The sequence below is a fragment of the Theropithecus gelada genome, chromosome 12 (assembly GCF_003255815.1).
Source record: "Theropithecus gelada isolate Dixy chromosome 12, Tgel_1.0, whole genome shotgun sequence".
Taxonomy (NCBI): domain Eukaryota; kingdom Metazoa; phylum Chordata; class Mammalia; order Primates; family Cercopithecidae; genus Theropithecus; species Theropithecus gelada.
This window is the reverse complement of record NC_037680.1, coordinates 27,759,273-27,767,190: the sequence shown is the minus strand read 5'-3', so window position 1 is coordinate 27,767,190 and position 7,918 is coordinate 27,759,273. Positions and strand designations below refer to the sequence as shown.

General features: G+C 42.6%; 1 pseudogene; it reads right to left on the bottom strand.

The window, feature by feature from the left end:
- Positions 1-7,005: 7,005 nt before the first annotated feature.
- Positions 7,006-7,177, bottom strand: LOC112636680 (annotated as a pseudogene).
- Between the last annotated feature and the right edge of the window lie 741 nt (positions 7,178-7,918).

Sequence of the window (7,918 nt, the reverse complement as noted above, 5' to 3'; positions counted from 1 at the left end):
TCCAGATTCAGTGGGTCTAGGGAAGTAGGGTATAGAATTCTTTATTTTTAGCAAGCATCTCCAGACAATTGTAATGTAGAAGTCTTTTAGCCACACTTTGAAAAAAACCCCAGGGCTCTAGGTCATTTAAGCCAGAAGGATGGAGGAATCGGGAACATATGGTTTCTTCCAACTCAAACTAGCTTTCTCCCAAAGGACTTGTACTCTAATTAGAACAACAATGATTTTATTCGTTATTCAGCCAGTCAACAGGCAATTTCATTCAGTTCAATTAATTGAGAGTTTCTGAGAACATGCTATTTATCTTATTCAAAGAAATCATAAGATGTAACCATTCTTCCAAAAGTGCTAAAATTTAATTGAGGATAATACCCCTGTATGTATGAAATTGGAAATGGTTCAACTGCAATACAAAGCAAACAATATAATTACTCATTTCCTAGTTATTGAATCTAGTTTTTTTGTTTTTTGTTTTTTGTTTGTTTGTTTGTTTGTTTGGTCACTTTCCAAAGTATTCCCAATAGCCATGATTTCCTTATGTCTGCATATCTTTAAAGTCACTTTTTATGGCATACTCAGTAATTTTAATGAAGACTCAAGTGTTCTTCACCCTGTTAGTTTTCCTCCCATTATAAGGCTGTTGCTTTTTTTTTTGTCCATTTTTGTTCTAGTCAGTCATGAATCATGCTGCTGGAAGCTTTCAGGAGCTCTCAGTTGAGGATCATGGCAATAATCGGCCCCACCTGCCTTCCCTGATATCTTGGCAAAGCCTTTGGTCCTGCCCCATGTTCCAAGAACCAACCAAGGAAACTGATTCTAATCAGAAGCCCAGCTGGACAGATGGAATACAATATCCTAATTCCCAAATGCTGCTGCTTTTTGCTGAGCTCATTTCACTCGGCAAAATTTCTTTAACTTCCTAAGCACTGAATTTTAATCCTCATTAAGTATCACAACCTATAATAACGTTCACACAGATTCATACTTGTGAAAGCTTCCTAACAATTTTCTACTTCATTTTCCTCAATTCCAGGTCATTCTAAATGATGCTTTTCTACTATGGACAATAGAATGCTCGATGATCCAGAAAACGATGTTTCTCTTTGGTGATAAAGATAGAAAATTTCTTCTTTGTAATGCAAGAGTAAGACACCTCAGAGTAGTAAGGGCTTTCTGAAAACTTATTTTGTCATTAGAGTAAATTCCCCATTATCTAGAATATATATCCAGAGACCTAAACAAGATAAAATACATCTATAGAAAAGTAACCAGGGTGGAGAATGCACAGGGAATCTTTGGTTCAAAGAGGAGAAGGCTCAGATATAGCCTTCAATCTATAGCAGTGTCAGTCTACATGGCTACAAGAAATAAAATTAGGTCTGATGGTGGAAGGAACAGAGTGAAAATCTTAGCGCAATAAATAAGGAGACATTTCCTTACAAGGAGGTAACAGCCATTTATTAAATCACAGTTCTGTGGGTTGGAAGTCCAAGTACAGCATGGTTCTGCTGGTTCCTCTGCTTAGACCCTCATGAGGCTGAAATCAAGGTGTTGGCAGGTCTGGATTCCATTCTAGAGGCTCTGGGGATGAATCTGCTTCCAAGCTCATTCACACTGTTGGCCAGATTCAGTTCCTTGTGGGTGTAGGACTGAAGTGCTTGGTTCCTTGCTGGCTGCCAGTATGGACTGATCTTTTCTCCTAGAGGCTGCCACCTTCCTTCTCATGCTTTCCATATGCATCTCCTGTTCAGCAACGGCAGGTTGAGTCCTTCTCATGCTTCAAGTGTCCCTGACTTCCCCGTCTGCCTCATCGCTCTGACTGACTCTTCTGCCTTCTGCGGCTGCTTTTAAGGACTCACATGATTACACTGGGCCCACTCAGAAAATCCAGGATAATCTCCCTACTTTAAATTCAGCTGGCTAGTTGCCTTAATTGCATCCACAAGTCCAAAGCAAAACCTAGATTAAATATTTGATTTAATAACCAGGAGATAGGAATCTTTAGAATTCTACCTACCGCATGAGTTTCTTATTCTCAAAGATAAAAATAACGCTGAGGAGAGGAGCACCATAGTAGCCAAAGAGAGGTCATCCTGGAGCTGCTCTACTTGGACCAGGACAGTGTAGGGAAGTACAGGGTAGCTACCAGTTGTCAAAATGATTGATGGGTGAAACTAGTGTTTTGGTGGGAGTGTGATAGGGATATTAGTTATCCTGTAGTGTTTGGGACAGTCTTGCACAATGAAGAACTGTCTTGCCCAAATTGCTAATAGAGCCCGCACTGAGAAACATCAGGCTAGACAGAGCAGCTCTGTGGATCGACACAGATCTCTGAGTACATGCCCCAAACCATCAGCATTGAATGTTGATTGCACAGCCTCACAGAAGCCAAGGTGTCCATGTGCCTTGTTCACATCATCCTGTTTTTGATAAGATACAGGAAAAGGAGGAACACAATGCAGCTGTCAGAGTAACCAAGCCTACACACATCCCCTTGCTGGATCTGGCTGCTTCCAGAAAGGCTGAAGGGTTGAAAGGCAAATAGGTGACATAGGCACATAGCAGGCAAGCCCTGGGATGTTGGACCATAGACATGACTCTGGTTATGAAGGCTAGCTGCTGTAGAGTCCAGCCCTGCTCTTCCTGTCCTCTGTCATGCTGGCCTCTGTGGTGTTGGAATTTTTCCAAAGTTAGAAAGTTCCTATGACTGGTTCCAAAGGGACTTTGGTGGATATATTTTGTCAGGGAGTGCTATGCAGAGGAAAGTCCTTGAAGGTACAGCCTGCCATGATGGTGGCAGGTGCAGTGACATCAATGAAAACATGTCATTCTAGTTAAGAATATCCCAGTATGCTCCACTGAGAAAAGTGTGAAGAGCAAACAGGGATGACTGGTGCAAATAAAAAGAGTGGAGGTAAAATGAGCCAGAGACCCTGGGGAGAAAGGGACAGAAAAAGGAAGTAGAGGGGAGACTAAAAAAGAGAGGACCTCTGTTGTTTGCGCAAGAACTAGACACTGACCAGAAGGTAACACAAGGAGAAGACTGCACAATCTTCTGGATTCTGACTCCTAATCAGCTAGGATAAGACTGGGACCTTTTAGAAGCTAAGCTGAGGCTATATAATTTGCAGCTAATGCAGTCATAACGGTTGTGTGACATTAGAAACTACAAGAAGCAAGCCTGGCACGTGGCTCATGCCTGCAATCCCAGCACTTTGGGAGGCTGAGGTGGGTGGATGAGGAGGTCAGGAGATCGAGACCATCCTAGCTAACATGGTGAAACCCCGTCTCTACTAAAAAAAATACAAAAAATTAGCCAGGCATGGTGGCGGGCGCCTGTAGTCCCAGCTACTCGGGAGGCTGAGGCAGGAGATTGGCGTGAACCAGGGAGGTGGAGCTTGCAATGAGCAGAGATCGTGCCACTGCACTCCAGCCTGGGCGACAGAGCGAGACTCTGTCTTAAAAAAAAAAAAAAAAAAAAAAAGGACGAAAGAAACTACAGGAAGCATTGTGGAGTATAACATAAGGGGACTGATTTGCAAGAGTGCATCATGGAACTATTTTTTTTTTTTTTGAGATGGAGTCTTACTCTGTCACCCAGGCTGGAGTGCAATGGCACGATCTCGGCTCACTGTAACCTCCACCTCCTCCTGGGTTCAAGCAATTCTCCTGCCTCAGCCTCCCGAGTAGCTGGGACTGCAGGCATGTGCCACCACATCCAGCTAATTTTTTTGTATTTTAGTAGAGACAGGGTTTCACCATGTTAGCCAGGATGGTCTTGATCTCATGACCTTGTGATCCGCCCGCCTCAGCCTCTCAAAGTGTTAGGATTACAGGCGTGAGCCACGGCGTCCGGCCATGGAACTATTCTTATTCCTTTTTAATCATATCATGTATTTCTTTTCTTGTGCCTCCTCATCTTCTTGACATCCAAATGTTGGAGAGCCTCTTTTCATTTTTATGTATACTCACTGCCCTGGTGAATTTATCCCAATTGAAATTTTGTTACCCATACACCAAAAACTCCAAAATTTATACATCTAGTCCAAGTGTTTTCTCTGAACCCATGTTTTGCACATTAAGTTGTACACTTGAAATTTCTACTTGCAGTTCAACAGACATCTCATACTTAACATAACTAAATCATCACTTAATATTCCTCACTAAACTTGTTTCTACTCTAGTTTTCCTCATCTCAGTAAATGACACTCCATTCATTCATGGTTAGATGATTTAGGTGGCAGGATTTTGAATCAATGATATAAAGGTATGAGACTTCTGGAAGGGTGTGGACAGGAAGAAATATATTATGTATGTTGGGGACATGAACAAATGGGGCTCTGGGGACATGCTGTGATAGCCAGCCTTCAAAGTGGCCACCAGTAGTCCCTGTTCCTCTCTTTTTTGTCCCATCTCATACTGAATATGCCTACCTATGTAACTAATAGGACTTGCATAAATTATGGTATGTGACTTCTGAGACTAGATCTTTTTTTTTTTTTTCTTTTTGAGATGGAGTCTCACTCTGTTGCCCAGTCTGGAGTGTAGTGGCATGATCTCGGCTCACTGCAACCTCTGCCTCCCGGGTTCAAGCAATTCTCCTGCCTCAGCCTCCTGAGTAGCTGGGATTACAAGAATGCACCACCATGCCCAGCTAATTTTTTTTGTATTTTTAGTAGAGATGGGGTTTCACCATATTGGACAGGCTGGCCTCAAACTCCTGACCTTGTGATCCTCCTGCCTCAGCCTCCCAAAGTGCTGGGATTACAGGCGTGAGCCACCGTGCCCGGCCAATCTTTTTTCAAGTATGTGGTTAGTTTACAGTATATTTAAAGAATGGTGCAACCATTACCAAAGTCTAATTTTAGAACATTTTCATCAACCCTCAAAGAAACCCCATACCAATTAACAGTCATTCCCAAGCCCCTTCTCCTCTCCTAGCCCTTGAAAACCAATGATCTACTCTCTACCTCTAGATTTGCCTATTCTGGACACTTCGTATAAATGAAATAATACGTGGGGTTTATTGTCTGGCTTCTTTCACTTAGCATAATGTTTTCAAGGTTCATCCATGTTGTACATGACTCATTTTTGTTTCATCTTTTAATTGTGGAATAATATTCCAATATATAGATATATTGCATTTTGTTTATCTGTTCTCTGTGATTGTCTTGATCATCCCCTCACAGTAGCATTCTCTTAAACTGCATTCAATGCAGCTAATGAGAAGCAGACCTCTCACCATTTCTTCTTTTCTTTTTTTTTTTTTTAATTATACTTTAGGTTCTGGGATACATGTGTAGAACATGCAGGTTTGTTACATAGGTATACACGTGCCACGTGGTTTGCTGCATCCATCAACCCGTTATCTACATTAGGTATTTCTCCTAATGCCATCCCTCCCCTAGTCCCTCATTCCCTGACAGGCCCTAGTGTATGATATTCCCCTCCCTGTGTCCATGTGTTCTCATTGTTCAACTCTCACTTATGAGTGAGAACATGCGGTGTTTGGTTTTCTGTTCCTGTGTTAGTTTGCGGAGAATGATGGTTTCCAGTTTCACCCATGTCCCTGCAAAGGGCACGAACTCATCCTTTTTTATGGCTGCATAGTATTCCATGTTATATATGTGCCACATTTTCCTTATCCAGTCTATCACTGATGGGCATTTGGGTTGGTTCCAAGTCTTTGCTATTGTGAATTGTGAATTGAGACAGAGTCTCACCCTGTCACCCAGGCTGGAGTGCAATAGCGCAATCTCAGCTCACTACAACCTCTGCCTCCCAGGTTCAAGTGACTTTCCTGCATCAGTCTCCCGAGTAGATGGGATTACAGGCATGTGCCACCGCACCCAGCTAATATTTTTGTATCTTTAGTAGACACGGGGTTTCACCATGTTGACCAAGCTGGTCTTGAACTCCTGACCTCGTGATCTGCCTGCCTCAGCCTCCCCAAGTGCTGGGATTACAGGTGTGAGCTATCGCGCTTGGCTGAGACTAGATCTTAAAAAAAACAGCTGCACTCACTTTGCTCTTTTTTGGAACACTTGCTCTGGGAAAGCCAGCTGTCATGTCATGAAGACACACACACAGCCCTAAGGGGAAGTTCATATGGCAAGAAACTGAGGTGCTTACCCACAGCCAACACCAACTAACCACACATATGAGTGTGCTATCTTGGAAGTGGGTCCTACAACTCCGGTCAAGCTTTCAGATGACTGTAGCCCTGCCCAACATCTGGACGGCAATATCATGACTGAACCACCAGCTAAGCCACTTCCAAAGTCTTTACCCACTGAAACTGTGAGAGACTATGATATTGTTTTAAGATACTAAGTTTTATGCTAATTTTTATGGAGCAATAGAGACTTACTACATATAGCTTTATCTTTAATGTCTTTTTCTCACATTCCATGTTTAATTCATCAGAAAATCATGTTGGCTTTACATTTCAGTATATCCAGAATCTGATCATCCCTTATTGTCTCCACTGCCACACTCTAGCCCATCATCTCTCATGAGAATTTTCACAACAGCTTCCTTACTGGTTTCCTTGTTTCCACTCCTGCCCTACCTCAGTCTATTCTTAAAGGAGCATCCATGATCCTTGTAAGACATTAGTTAGATCATGCCACTGTCCTCCTCAAAATCCTGCACATTTTCCTTATTTCACTCATATAAAGGCCCAAATTCTTAGAGTGGCTCAATATCTCATCAACTACCATCCCCAGGGTCTAGAACAGGCCATGTGCACAAAAGATATTTTCTAAGCCAAACTGAACTGAAGGTGTGGAGAGAAAGGAACAGAAAGATCCCCATCATCATCATGCATAGGGGTTGGGGGAAATGGGAGATGGGAGGAGAATAGTGAAAATAGGAATAAGCATAAAGTCTTTTAATAGAATTTCATTATTTATTTATTTTTTCAAATTTTTATTTTATGTACAAATAACTATCATGGGTTTTCATTGAATAGATGCCTTGGAGAATCCTTTGAAGGAAGATCATTTAGTCCAACTTAATGAAACCGATATCCTTCACTTACTGACAGAAACACTGGCGGCACATATTGAGGCCATATTTCTGGATCAGACCGTGCTCGTTTGAACAGACGCAATGAGAGCGAGAACCCTGGCTGAATTTTCACGGGTGGCTCCAGTTATAGCTGCTGGTGACCCATCTTGCTGTCAGGAGTGCAAAGAGGCAAAAGGTGAATTTCACTATTTTTTATTTTTTGTAGAGATGGGGTCTTGCTATGTTCCCCAGGCTTGTCTGAAAATCCTGGCCTCAACTAATCGCCCCAGCTTGGCCTCCCAAAGTGCTGGAATTACAGGCATGTGCCACGGTGCCTGGCCTTTTAATAGGATTTCAAAGTGTTCCCTCCCTGCCTCCCTCACCACACCTGTAGAATCTAGCTAGGAAGACAAGACTGAGAGGTCAGAGAAGAGTGACAAGAGGGAGATGGACAACGAGGAATGACAAAGGCAAGTTCCATCCAGTCCCTGTTTTCCAGAGCTGAGCCCTGACCCCTGAACTGCAAGGGGAGGAGTGTGAAGCTGTCCTGGATATGGAGCTTTTGTCCTCTAACCACAGTGAACTTTTTTTTTTTTTTTTTTTTTTTTTAAAGCCAACCATGGTCTAGTCTACCTTAATACTTGGCTGAGTTATACCAGGAGGCTGCTATTTGAAATTGTCACACTTTTCAAATACCTCAGCTGGTGACAAACATGGCTATAATGCAAATGGCCCAGCGTCCCTTCAAAATTGCCAAACGTGAGGTTTCAGGCTGGGACTTGCAGTTACTTTAAATTCTCTCTTTGCTCTGAATTCTGCTCAGTTCAAATGAAATGCGTGCATCACACATCAAGAACGACAGGGAGCCATCTGAAATTTCCTGAAACACCTGGTGCCAGGCAGGTTG